Source organism: Macaca nemestrina, chromosome 5, assembly GCF_043159975.1.
Source record: "Macaca nemestrina isolate mMacNem1 chromosome 5, mMacNem.hap1, whole genome shotgun sequence".
Taxonomy (NCBI): Eukaryota; Metazoa; Chordata; class Mammalia; order Primates; family Cercopithecidae; genus Macaca; species Macaca nemestrina.
The window spans coordinates 156,489,085-156,503,994 of NC_092129.1; the positions used below are offsets into that span (position 1 = coordinate 156,489,085).

General features: G+C 40.0%; 1 non-coding gene and 1 pseudogene across 1 annotated transcript; one reads left to right on the forward strand and one right to left on the reverse strand.

The window, feature by feature from the left end:
- The first annotated feature begins 9,737 nt into the window (after positions 1-9,737).
- On the forward strand, positions 9,738-10,227 carry LOC105491650 (probable ribosome biogenesis protein RLP24 pseudogene; annotated as a pseudogene).
- A 2,632-nt stretch (positions 10,228-12,859) lies between these two features.
- On the reverse strand, positions 12,860-12,931 carry TRNAM-CAU (transfer RNA methionine (anticodon CAU)). The gene has a single exon. It is a non-coding gene; the product is annotated as a tRNA-Met (tRNA).
- Between the last annotated feature and the right edge of the window lie 1,979 nt (positions 12,932-14,910).

Consider the following 14,910-nt stretch of genomic DNA (forward strand, 5'->3'; position numbering starts at 1 on the left):
GTTGTGAGCTTTTAGGTTCCAAAGGACAAAATTCACTGAGTCATTAGACACTTCTAATTTGTATTTCATCAGATGCTGGCAATTACATGCTTTAGAATGATTTAAATTTGTAAAGAAACATTTTAGAACACCACTGGAAAGCAATGTGTGAAAGCATAAAAATATTTTTACAATTCTTAAAGATTCCAAGGGATTAAAATAGCTTAAAGATACTGTTTTGATGAAAATAATACCATAACAGGACAAAGCAATTCCCTTGTCATCTCATACTCAGACTCTTTTGTTTCTATTTTTCAAACGCATTTTTTTCTGTAAATTTCCTATTTGTGTACATTTGATTTAAGATGATTTGTATTTTTATTGTGATTTTTGTAGACATTCATAGAAGCATATTTTTATTAAGCCATTCTTGCTCAAATATGTCTTATGTAACAGTTTCCAAGTCAATATTTTTTTTCTTCTGAGTTCTCTTATTAATTTCCACTGCATGTTTTGTTGTTTTACGTTTTGTATTTAAATCAGTAATCTATCTGAAACTGAATTTCTTACACACTTGAGAGATCTACCTTTGTTTTCCTTCATAGGTAAAGTTAGCTGTGCCATCACAATTTATTTTAAAATCACCTTTGGGCCGGGCTTGGTGGCTCACGCCTGTAATCTCAACACTTTGGGAGTCCGAAGCAGGTGGATCACCAGGTCAGTAGATCGAGACCATCCTGGCTAACATGGTGAAATCCTGTCTCTACTAAAAATATAAAATAATTAGCCAGGCATGTTGGCATGCGCCTGTAATCCCAGCTACTAGGGAGGCTGAGGCAGGAGAATCGCTTGAACCCGGGAGGCTGAGCCTGCAGTGAGCCAAGATCTTGCCACTGCACTGCAACCTGGAATCTTTTGATTAGTTTTTTTAATACACTTTATATCCCCAAAGCATTCGTCCTCTATAGTATTCAACATTTTCAGGCACGGGGAATAAAGAGATAAAGAGGAAGAGGTTGAAGACTCAAATATTCCATTTTGTAGTGTCCAGTTTCCCGTAAAGAACTAAGAACCCATTAGGCTGTTGATGAGCTTACATATGAACCAGTAGCCTGGAGTGCAGAAACCCCAGGAGTCGGATTCCAATGCTTTGGCCCAGGGGTCAGTTACCCTACTCATAATGAAGATGTTGGCGCCATTAAGCACAGCAGAGTTTCCTTGGTGAACCCTGCAGGCTTTGAAGAGATCCAGAAAACAACAATAGGTCACAAACAGGCCTTGGTGACTTTTGGCATTCATTTGAGCTATTTGGAATATGTCCCAAAGTTGGGCCAAGCTAAAAGATAAAAATTTTCTTAAAAGAAAAAAAGATATTTGGAAATACGATAAAGCTCAAGTTTGTATAACAAAGCTTAATATTGAAAACAATGGTTAATTTGAAAACAAGGGTTAATTTCTTAATGACATCTTTTGATTTTCATGATCCATACCTCAAGGGCAGTCTGGCCTTCCCATTTTTCTTTTTCCTTGTCCCACTATTCCCTTTTCCTTCTCTATTTCTTCCATTAGCCCTGTTTTGTTTTCTTTATTTCCTTTCCAGCCTATGCACAAAGTAAACCAATGATAAAATATTGTCTTTGTGCTCTTTTTAAGTATATTGAAGGACTACATTTAAGGTTTGAAACTGTCAGAAGCACTAGAATCACAGCAAGCTTGTTTATGACTTGTAGCTAAAGACCTACAGATTAAATGGCAGTTTCAAATCCTAAAGTTCCATGGATGTGTTTATAGTATGCATGAATCTAAGAATTTGTGTGGGTAAATTTCATTCTAAACTGTGATACATCTGAAAGGATGACAATAAGTACAATTAATGACACCCATTGCCTTCACTATCATTTTTTTTTTTTTAATTTTCAGACAGGGCCAAAGGTGAACGCTACCAATTTTATAATTATGCACAGTTATTAGACAAGTTTGTTTGTTTGCTTGTTTGTTTGGAGACAGAGTCTCGGTCTGTCACCAGGCTGGCGTGCAGTGGCCCGATGACGGCTCACTGCAACCTCTGCCTCCCGGGTTCAAGCGATCTCCTGCCTCAGACTCCCGAGAAGCTAGGACTACAGACACGTGCCACCAAGCCCAGCTAATTTTTGCGTTTTTAGTAGAGATGGGGTTTCACCATATTGGCCAGGATAGTCTCGATCTCTTGACTTCATGATCTGCCCACCTCGACCTCCCAAAGTGCTGGGACTACAGGCGTGAGCCACCGTGCCCAGCCCAAGTTTTATAAATCTTGATGACATTTGAAAACCTATATGATTGTGAGACCAGGAGTGTGGCTCATGCCTGTAATCCTAACACTTTGGGAGGTCGAGGCAGGTGGATCACCTCAGCTCAGGAATTCGAGACCAGCCTGGGCTACATGGCAAAACCCTGTCTCTGCCAAAATACAAAAATTAGCCAGGCGTGGTGGCAGACACCTGTAATCGAGACAGGAGGATAGCTTGAGCCCGGGAGGCAGAGGTTGCAGTGAGCCGAGATCGTGCCACTGCACTCCAGCCTGGGCAACAGGGTGAGAATCTGTCTGGAAAAAAAAAAAAAAAAAAACGGAAACCTATCCGATTCTGATTGATAATACAATCTCACAGAAAACAATTTGACAAGATAATTCCTGTAACTTTACAATGAATGCCAAGAAAATGCAGCAGAAAAAAAATTATCACTGATGAAAGGACAGAGCTCAAAGTAACTTTACTTGGGACTGCTGTTTCAACAGGATTGGTAATTTGCTAATCAGTTTTCTAGTTCCTAAATTCCTTTTGCTTATAAGCATTCAAATGAAATTGACACCACCATAACTGGTTTTCAAAAGCATTTAGGTCTTTTGAGGAAGCATCACGGTTTACATGTAATTATAAGCTGATTTATTTCCTAAAGAGAGAGCTTTTTCTGATTTTATATTGCCTCCGATTTATCATTAAAAACTAAAACGAAAACCTGGATGCTGGGGAATGTAGTTCATTTGTAAGAAGGCTCACCGCCTTGTGAACTCAGATGGTTAGCGGGCAAAAACAAAACCGAAACAAAACGAACAAACAAACAAAAAAACACTCCCTGCAGAATGTAGACTTTCTGCATGAAGTTTGCCCCAAATAGAAACACACACTTGAGAAAGTCTTGGATTTTAGCTCATCTGAATAGCACAGGTGAGAATGTGCTTCCGTCATTGAGTTTCTAAGCAAACCAAACCCAGAACGAGGCTGGCTAAGAATTGTTCATGACTTGCAAGCACGGAAGCAGTAGACAGTGAAAATTCTCCTCCTGGAATTCCAAACTGTAAAACCCTGGAGGTGGCAAGGGAATGATCCTAACAAATGGGAAGATTTCAGACTTTCATGGGGAGACCTCATTCTGTTTCTCGTCTAAAACTAACAAGACATGAAAATCTTTTCCAACACCAAAGGTGAAAATCATCCCAGCTGGTGTGGCCTGGGGAAGTAAAGGTCAGTTTCTCAAATGCAGCGCATGCGACAATGCATGACCTGCAATGTGACAATGACAGCTTTTCAGAAAGATGTCTACTTGCACTACCAGGGCCTTGCACCTCCCAGGCCCTGACCAGACTTTCCCTTGAGCAAAGCAGCGATGAGGGCAGCAGAACCTAGTCTTTCTGAGAAGTGGAAAGGAGTCAGGATTACTGAGAGGACAAGCTCTCCTTTGTGAAGCCTTGGGAATGAAATGGCTGGATAATGGAAAACACGTTCCTTATAAGTCTTTGCTTACTGTGGGTGAGGCCTCAAAATGTTCCATTCATTTCCACAAACTTTTGATAACTCCTCCAGGTGCTGGTCACTGAAGCAGAAGATGAGGCCTCTGCAATTAATGACTAAATGTATACAACTAAATATAGAATCTCAGCCGGGCGCGATGGCTCAAGTCTGTAATCCCAGCACTTTGGGAGGCCGAGACGGGCAGATCACGAGGTCAGGAGATCGAGACCATCCTGGCTAACACGGTGAAACCCCCTTTCTACTAAAAAAATACAAAAAACTAGCCGGGCAAGGTGGTGGGAGCCTGTAGTCCCAGCTACTCGGGAGGCTGAGGCAGGAGAATTGCGTAAACCCGGGAGGCGGAGCTTGCAGTGAGCTGAGATCCAGCCACTGCGCTCCAGCCTGGGCGACAGAGCCAGACTCTGTATCAGAAAAAAAAAAAAAAAAAAAAAAAAAAAAAAATATATATATATATATATATATATATATATATATATATATATATATATATATATAAAATCACACTTGTGGATCTCTTTCTCTAGAGGCCACTGGCCAAAAATGATGTGAACTAGAAACTTTTCCATCATGAATTCAATCCCCACCATGCAAAAGAAAGGTTCAGTGACTCCACAAGTTCTTCTATTTTAATCATGGTTAAACATGAGCTCTTTAAAAGCAAGCAGGGTTGGGATTAGTGAAGAAGGAAGAATAGGCAGAAGAAATTTGGGAACAACCGGTGCAGACAGCCTTGGGGCAAAAGGTAAAACTGAGCCATCCTGGGTTCTGGTGAAGACCATAACTAGGTGAAAGTCTTATCCCCAGCAAAGTGTTGATGAACTGTTATCCTGAACCAGGCACTGTGTTAAGCAATGGGGACTCTAAAGGGAACAAGATCTCAAGACTGGTCCCTGCACTGGGGGAACTTGCTAGAGGGTAAGAGGGAGATATCAAAAAGAAACTAAAACATGTGGTATTATGATGACAGCAATTTGGGTGCTGAGGAATCATAGATGGAGGCAGCTAAGCTGAGATCATGGAAGCCAGAGAAGTCTCACTAAAGTCTAAGTTGAGATCAGAGGAATAAGCACTGAAGTAAAGCAAGTAAAGTGAGGGCAGAGGAGAGGGCTAAAGAGTGTTGTGGGTAGAAAATGAAAAGGAGGAGAACATGGAGTTTGGGCAGAAAAAAAAATTCACCGTAGCTCATGCTTGGAAGTCAAGTGTGAGGACTGAGGGTAGAGATGCAGCAGGTTAGGGGAGCATCATCAAAGTTTAAAGTGCTCCCTGGAGCCTTCCCTACTTATTTGCTAGTCTGCACACAACATTCTGTTTTAAGTAAGAGTCCTCCCTTTTCTCTATTTCACTTAAATGCCTATCCTTGATATGGACTCACAACATCTTTTTCCCCCAGTGGTTTATAACTCATTATTGTCCTTAATTATATTGGTGTTCAACTTTACCCATATTTAATTAGGGAGAGCCCCTTTTTGGGAAAATAGCCTTTGCCTTGCAAGAGTAAAGCCATCTTGAAGTAAAACAGTCATAACGACCAATATTTGACTCCTGCATACCAAGGCATTCTGCGGCAAGGTCAAAAACAATGTACGTAGCATGAATAACCCCTCATAAAGATGCTTATTTAACTTCCCCAGTGGCCATGGGTTTTGCAAGACAGTCTGAGGTGTGATCAGTTGTTCATGTTTTACCCTAAAAGATTGCAATAGAAAGGATACTTTCTGCAGGGCAAGTGTAGGATCCACCCTCTGGGGCTGCAGCCCAAGATGTGCCTTCTGTTTGTAAGTCCTTATTAAATGTTTCTTTCTGAGAAACTGGATTTGTCAACCTTTGTTTGGCCTCCCAGCTCCCTGGGCCTTTGGAGGTCGCTTTGCCTATACCTGCTCATAGTGGAAAACCCTTCGAGTGGCTTCTGGATCCTTGTAGCTTGCTACCATCATTCTTTTTTTTTTTTTTTTGGAATGAGACGGAGTCTCACTCTGTCGCAAGGCTGGAGTGCAGTGGTGTGATCCTGGCTCACTACAATCTCCGCCTCCCTGGTTCACGCCTCCCGAGTAGCTGGGATTACAGGCTCACGCCACCAGGCCCGGCTAATTTTTTTTTTTTTTTTTTTTTTTTTGTATTTTTAGTTGAGACGGGGTTTCACCATGTTGACCAGTATGGTCACGATCTCCTGACCTCGTGATCCGCCTGCCTCGGCCCCCCATAGTGCCACAATCATTCTTTTGAACATGTTCTTATTTTCTGCATAACAAGTTGTTCCAGACTTAATTTGCATCTACCCTGCCCCAGCCCAAAATTCAGTCATTTCTCAGTAATTTCCTGACTTCTTTCAGTGGGTAAGAGTATTAGAGAGGAATACCTGGGGGTTTAGTGTATTAACTGCTTCTATGATATCTGCTTCTTGGTACTTTTAATGGAAAAACCTAGGAAATACATGTATATGTATACACATATAATCATATGTACTTACACATGTGTATGTGCATATACACATATATTTGCATGTATTCATGCCCATACAAGTACATACACATATTTTAAAAATCATGAGCTCGGCTGGGTGAGGTGGCTTACGCCTTTAATCTCAGCACTTTGGGACGCCAAGGCGGATGGATCACCTCAGCTCAGGAGCACGAGACCAGCCTGGGCAACACGGTGAAACCTCGTCTCTACTAAAATACAAAAAATTAGGTGAGTGTGGCGGCATGCACCTGTAATTCCAGCTACTGGGGAGGCTGAGGCAGGAGAATCGCTTGAACCTGGGAGGCGGGGGTTGCAGTGAGCCGAGATTGTGCCACTGCACTCCAGCCTAGGTGACAGATACTCTGTCTCCAGGAAAAAAAAAAAAAAAAATCATGAGCTCACCTCCATACCTCCCATTTCTATCCATTAGTCTCTTCAGGATTCTTTCTTACATTCTCCCATTCTATATTTTTATGTGTCCCTTTTGAAACCCCTAATTCCAACAAGATTAGCATATTTACTCACTTGCTCTATCATATAATACATGTACGATAGTTTTGGAATTGCTTTGCCCATCTACTAACAAAAATTATCCATTAAAAGAGATTCAGTAGGTACTTGTAACAACTAACCAAACAAATAAATAGAGTTAAAGATTTGTTTGCATTTCTCCATACACACACCCCTGTCCCCCTACCATCCTCACTCTCTTGGCCAAAGAGTGAAGGTGTACTGTCAAATGCCCTGTCCACAAATTATGTTCTTTTCCTTTCCATGTAGTCATAATATGGAATAAAATTGAGTTCATTTGCTTTAACTTGCTTTCAACCTTAGTTTTCTCCACTCCCCATCCTTAATATTAGTTTTTGAAAATGTAGGTTGGCCGGGTGCGATGGCTCATGCCTGTAATCCCAGCACTTTGGGAGGCTGAGGTGGGTGGATCGCCTGAGGTCAGGAGTTTGAGACCAACCTGGCCAGTATGGTGAAACCTCATCTGTATTAAAAATACAAAAACTAGCCGGGTGACGTGGCACGTGCCTGTAATCCCAGCTGTTCTGGAGGTTGAGGCAGGAGAATCATTTGAACCTGAGAGGGGGAGGTTGCAGTGAGCCCATATCGCTCCACTGCACTCCAGCCTGGGTGACAGAGTCAGACTCTGTCTCAAAAAAAAAAAAAAAAAAAAGGTAAAATATTCATACGCTTTCAAAAGTTAAAGGTCTAACAAAAGGTGAACTCAGAGAAGTGGCCTCCCATATTCCTTGCACTCCATTTCCCCCAAGTCTCTTAACACCATTTTAGGTAACTGGTAATGGTGGAGGGTGTCCAGGTTCTGGCATCTCAAATGAAGAATTGGACAAAAATGCACAAACAAAGCAATGAAGAAATAAAGGGTTTTATTGAAAATGAAAGTACACTCCACAGTGTGGGAGCAGGCCTGAACAGCGGCTCAAAGGCCCCAGTTACAGAATTTTTGGGAGTTTACCCCCTGGAGAATTCTATTTGTTATTTTGGAAGTCCTATGTAAACAGAGAAGATGAGGTAAAGTTACAAAGTCATTTACAGCATGTGCCCTATGGAGAGGATATTTCCTGTTATAGCTGAAGTATGAACTGGCCTTATGTTCCCTCCTCCAGACCTTATTTTCCTGTCTCATCTCCTCCCTGAGAGATGTGATCCCCATAAATCTTTATGGGAGGCAGAGGGACTGATGGTCTTTTTTCTGTAACTGCTTCATGCTACCTTGGAGTGTAGCCCCTACCTATTGGGGATCATGGAACTCTCTCCCTGTTCTGTCTAGTGGAGGGTAGCTTCTTGATGGCCAGGGTGGTGTCTTCACATGGAGCTGGCTGGAACCTTTGTTTCATGATCATCTGAAGCTTGGTGGTTTCTAAGCAAGAGGAAATGAATTTGGTTAAAATATTTAATGGGAACTTCAGGGGTGGATATCTATGCTCTCAGAAATGTTTGTTAAAGAGATTTGCAGGAGAAAAAACAAAACCTGGTTTGTTCTAGAATCTATGTGTTTCCTTAAAGTCTTAGCAGAAGTGACTCCATTTTGGTTTGGTTTGGTTTGTTGGGGCCTAGTGTATAAGCCTAGTCTGAAACAATGGCCTCCCAGAATTTTGTTAAAAAAATTTCCCCTTTTTGGTCAGGTTCTCAGTTAGGTGACAGTGTAACCAAAACTTGGGGCCTTAGCGCCACTCTCAGTTACCATCATTTTGGGCTTCCGGTCTCAGTATATCATTCATAGGTTAAGGGGCCTCATAGTTGCACATTTCCTTCAGCTCTTATTATTCCAGTTGAAGAAAGACCATTTGACATTCTAGAGATGGCTGCATACAAGCATTTAAAACCTTTGAGGGAATACAGTGCACCAGGGAGAGTATTATTATGACTATTGGGAGGATGATACCAAGAGTTTGGAGTGTGCTGCTCACCCAAGGTCCCCATAAACCAAACCTCCTAAAATCAAATAGATCAAAGGATCAGCTAGATAAACAGTTTACCCACTTGACTGAGCAATTTCTTTGTCAATCTTCTACCACTGAATTTCCAGGTAATCTTCATTTGATGTATTTCTCCATAGGCCACAAGTGCCGGCAGCTGCATAGATACTTCTCTGTTTAGCCAATTCTGTCATAACTTTCACAAGAGAATTTAGAGTCTATTGTGTAACTATAGCCTTTACAGTAGAATTTGCTATAAGACCTATTGTGAGGGATATATTTCTAATCATTGCTTGCTTCTTTTACTTTAAACCATGGAAAAAGGACCTAACAAATGATGTCTTTTTAGAAGAGTGAAGGCCTTCCAGCAATGTTCTCTTTAACCCATGATGTGGGTTAAGAGGTGTGAACCAATGTTTTGTTTTTGATTATGAGGCAAAGCATGTACCTTGAAAGTTTCTTACCTACATTGGGCCTTCATCTTTTATCTATCAAAGTACAAGTTTATCCATGTAAAAAGCTGGCTATAAACTCCTTCACAAATAAGAGTATACACCATAAGTGCCCATAACAGACACCTTTTCCACTTCTATTTTTTGTAGAGGCATGAGCAAGAAAAAAATATTCAAAGATAAGTTTCATGACAGTAGAAATCTAAATCTGTGAACTTGAGAAAAACTGTTCACATTAAGGATGTCATCCTCTTCTTGGGAGAAATTTCTCTGGTTAATTTTATCTTAAGGTTTCCAGTGGGTACACAGCTCCAAGAGCTTGGAGGGACCCTTCTCAGTTGTGAGATTATGAACTCAAAGTTCAAGGTCCCAAAGTTTTGTTGTAGTGTGAATGGCAAGAACAGTCTTTCTCTGATGCTTCTAGAAGATTCAAACCATAAAAAGCTTTCTTTACCTGTTGAAAATACACTGTAGCATAATAATCTACTGTTACAGCATCAGCCTTCTTGCATAGGAAACCTTTTATACAACCAGAAAGCATGCACTGAAAATAACAAATGAGCTCTCAAGCTTGGTGTTTGGTTGGTGGGGACCCATGCAGGTTCAACATGTGTATCGAGAAGTGTTATTTCTGTTCAGGGCCCATCTACCCTGGTCACGGCATGATGTTCATCCACAATGATTGCAAGGTGTTCAGATTTTGTAAATCTAAATGTCATAAACACCTTAAAAAGAAGTGCAATCTCGCCAAGTTAGGTGGATCAAAGCATTCCAGAAAGCAGCTGGTCAAGAGCTTACAGTGGATAATTCATTTGAATTTGAAAAACGTAGAAATGAACCTATCAAATACCAGCAAGAGCTACGGAATAAAACTATTGATGCAATGAAGAGAGTTGAAGAGATCAAACAGAAATGCTCAGCTAAATTTATAATGAACAGATTGAATAAAAATAAAGAGCTACAGAAAGTTTAGGATATCGAGGAAGTCAAGCAAACATCCATCTTATTCAAGCCCCTCTTGCAGGCAAAGGGAAGCAGTTGGAAGAGAAAATGGTACAGCAGTTACAAGAGGATGTAGACACGGAAGATGCTTCTTAAAATCTCTGTAACCATTTATTTTATGTACATTTGAAAATGTCCTTTACAGACTTGGAACTGCTAAATTATTAGTTTATTTTTTACATAAGGTCACTTAAATGAAAAGTGATTAAAACATATCTTTCCTACATTGCCATCTGCAAAACACCAGATATTACGAATGTTAGATTGCATCCCAGTGTTAAATCTTCACTGACAGATGTACATATGTAAATCAGGAAAATTCTACTTCTAACTATAGAAGTGAATTGTGGATGCAAAATGGTTATGCCATTTGGATAATGACACAAGGCAGCATTTGCATAATAACTAATGGCAACAATTCATGGCTAGTGATGTATAAAATAAAATATTCTTTGCAGTAAAATATTCCCTTTATTAATGTTATAGAAGGGGGGCTACAACAAGGAACTAACAATTTGTATGACAGTGTCAAATGTTACTTTGATTTTAGTATTTCCTGTTTTGGTTTAGTTGCATCTTAGAAGAGCATAATGACATTGTTTAATGACACCTAATTATGCTGGACTGTTTTGACCTGGTTTAACCCTTCTGATAGGTAGTTGTGGATGTTGGGGATGAGAACTGAATAATCTTTGCCTGGAGTGACACTGTACTCTAGAATTTCCGGTTTGGAGAATACTCAGTTCTAATCTGTGATTCCTGGTGGAATACACTTTATTTTTCTAACGTAGCAATGATCTAGAAGCAGAGGAATCCTAGTGTCTTTTACAAGTTATTACATGATTTTATTTTAAAAAGCTCCTGTTTTTGGAAAGTAAAATTTATGGGTATAACATCTGTTCATTATTTGCACATAAAATAAAACCATTTAAAAAGAAAAAAAAACAGAAAAAGAAAATAACAAATGAATAAAATTCCTTTATAAAATGTTTAAATGGCCAACCATGTGACCAAATATACCTGAACTTTGTTTTCCCAGGAATATGGCATCAAGCATTGGTTATAAACTATTTTAAACAACTTCCGTATTAGTTGGTTTAACATGAAATTATTTTCTTGATATTTAATTAATTTTTTGTTTACTTGGGTTAGTAGCTTTATACGAGAAAATTTCGTTGTTTCTGCAGTTTACAATAACTTAACATAACTATAATTAATAGCTTATACTATTTTAGAAATCCTATACAATTTTGAAATATATATTAGTGTTACAAAAATATAGCTTAAAGAAGATTGAGCATCATTTTGGCAATCCCATGTACCTAAACATGTCAAATAATCCTGTTTACCTCTCTTTTCTGGACACTTTAGAGGCCTGCTGAAGTATTCAAAAAGCCAGATGCCAGGGTAGAGATTTTTGAAATTGATGTTTGATTTTGGGAATTCAGATTACCATAAGTTATTTATTTTGCCAAAATGATGACTCAGAAATTTTAAAGCAGCAAAAAACCTTTTAAAACCCTTTTGAATTTAGTCAACATGTTCACACAGAGAACCTCTTCTGTTAAAAAAAAAAAAAAAAAAAAAGTAAAACATTCACACGCTTTCAAAAGTTAAAGGTATAACAAAGGTAAACTCAGAGAAGTGGCATCCCATATCCCTTGCACTCTATTTCCCCCAAGTCTCTTACCGCCATTTTAGGTAACCAGATTCTCTGTTTTCTGGTTTATCTTCACTATGTTTTCTTTTCATAAAGAAAAACAGGTATGTGTATGTTTTCCTAATTCCCCTTCCTTCTTGAAGAAAAGGTAGCCTACTATAATATTCATCTGCACTTTCTTTACTTAACACTATCTGCTAGAAATTATATCTCTTTTGTAGCCCCATAGAGCTTCTTCTTTCAGTTCATGTTACAGTTTATTCAACCAATCTCTTTCCTGGACATTTAAAGTTAGTTAAAATGCTTCTAGAAGGTAATCAGACAAAATAAAGATTATTGGTCTTCTGAGTTTGCCCATGGAATTCTGATTCACATAATGCTTTAAATGTACCCCAATGTTTTCTACCATTTACATTTTTTTTTAATCTATCAAAGTAGAATCAACCATTTTACATTTAACTTCATTGTTGCTTCTCTTTCTCATAACATTCCATGTGTCTAGTTTCCATAAGTATGGAAGGAGGAGAGTATAAAAGATGTCTTTTGGCCATTGTAACAGATTGCTTTAGAGAAGAATTCACAGTACATGAAATGAAATAAATAAATAATACATAGAAATGAACAAAAGAGGAAAAGAAGCAGGAGGTTCCCGTAGAAGCGAAAAGACAATAATGATTTACAATAACCAATGGTCTCAGGCAAAAGTCTGTAACAGTGTTTTGCCTTGGAGTGCGAGAAAATATAAAATTATATTCAACCTCAGTGTATTTTCTATTCACTGGAAGATAGGTAGTTTGTTGGAAGTTAACATGGGAATTGTCACCTCTTCTTCCCAAATAAGATATGCCTTTCCTCTGAAATGAGTGAGAAAGGAATTATGCAAACATTTGGAGAAAGGAGAAGGAAAATGCTGAACACATATCTAAAAGTGAGATACAGCCTCTGAAAGGACTTTTAAGAGATCAAGCGTATGTATATATAGAGAGAGAGAGAGACAGAGGCCATCTTCTCCCCACAACCGCGGAAGATAATTCCTCAAGGAAAAAAAAAAAAAAAAACCCACCACCTTAGCAGAGGATGGTTTCGATCCATCGACCTCTGGGTTATGGGCCCAGCACGCTTCCGCTGCGCCACTCTGCTGGCGAAATAGCGCTTCTACTCTTCTTATTTATCATGTAAGTGATCAGCCATTTTTGTCACACTGCTTTACTTCTTTCTATTTTTCTTTCACCCTTTCTTTCCCGGTTTTTCCTTTCTCCTCTTGGCCTCTTAAGATCAGCTCACTCTAGAACCAGTTGACTCCAACAATCCCCTTCAAATGGTGAGTTGCCCTTTCCCAATCTACCAAACATGCTTCAAAACATGACATTTCTTTCTTCAAGAGCTGCTTTGAGCTCAGGAGCAGAAACAGGGGAAAGTCGAGCAAAGCCCTCACAAACCCTTACTTAGAGAGAATCGAGGAAGGCATTAAGTCAGACTTACTCTCCTTAGAGAGAGAGTATATTAGTCAGTTGGCTTTGTTTCCTGTCCCCAAGAAAATTTCTTTCCCAACATGGGTATTAACTATCACAAGTATTTTTGCATATTGACCTAGAAGTATTTTTGCATATTGACCTAATGCCCTTTGCAGCTTTCCGGGCACCTGGTGTACCCAAGCAGCTCCACCTTACCCCCACCCCTATCCCCGCCGTTGAATTCATGAAAAGTGGCTTCCTACTCTAACCCTTTGGTGTTATGTCTGCAAACAGCTTTCTCTCACTCAGCGAATGTGGGCTTTCCCAGACAAGGGCCCAAACAGAGACCTTTGATACTCTTTCATCCTGTGCTATGTCAACAAAGTCCCTTCTGAAACTTTTCTTTTGCTCTTTTCACCGACTTGCTTTTCCCGTTTATTCAGAGTTTCTCTGTCTTCAGGAAAGCCTTGTGTTTCCAGTTCCAGGTCAGGCATAGGATTAGTGGCCACTACTCTCCAGCAATTTCATTTACGTTTGTTTGTTTGTTTGTTTTTTCCTTCTCTAAAAAACAAAACAAAACAAAACAAAAAAACAGGCTGAGACACTGAGGCAGATATACTGGGGTTAGGAAGATGTTCCAGAATAAGAGCATGAGAAAACTGGCTGGAATGGTTCATGTGGACAAGATGGGTACTAGCAAAAATGAACCAGGTCCCACTAGGACCTGACCTGGGGCCACTAGATTTGGAGCCATGGGTACTAACTATCACAGCAGGGATCCCCAACCCCTGGGCCACTGACCCGGTACTCCTCCTCCTGGTAGCCTGTTAGAAACCGGACCACACAGCAGAAGGTGAGCAGCAGGAGAGCCAGTGAAGCTTCATCTGTATTTACAGCTACTCCCAATCACTCTCATTACAGCCTGACCTCCACCTCCTGTCAGATCATCTGAGGCATTAGATTCTCATAGGAGTTCTAACCCAATTGTAAACTGCCCATTTGAGGGATCTAGGTTTCCCACTCCTTATGAGAATCTAATGCATGATGATCTGTCACTGTTTCCCATAACCCCCAGATGGGACCATCTATGCAGGAAAACAAGTTCAGGGCTCCCTCTGATTCTACATTATGGTGAGTTGTATAATTATTATATATCACAATGTAATAATAGAAATAAAGTGCACAATAAATGTAATGCATTTGAATCATCCTGAAATGATTCCCCACTCCCCCCTACCCCTGTCTATGGAAAAATTGTCTTCCATGATACCAGTCCCTGGTGCGGAAAAGGTCTGGGACTGAGGCATCACAGCACTGAATTGCTGCTTACACTACAGGTGTTGCCGGAGGGCCCAGAAGGGTTTCCAGAAGCCAGTGAGACCCCAGCCCCAGCCCCAGCCAGTTTCCAGGTTCTTGACACCTTCGTAAGAAAGAATTCAGGGGGGAGTCAGAATGAAGCCAAAGGCAAGAAGCTTTTATTGCTAAGCAAAAGTACACACTTAGGGAAGTGCAGGTGAGCTCGTGAGAACGAGTCATGACCAACAGAGTTTGAGTTTTCTATTTTTATGGGCTCTTGTAATTAGAGGGTGGACTAATCATGAGGTTTTCTGGGGGAAAGGTGAAGATTTCATAAAATTGAGATGCCACCCATTTTTATATTAAATA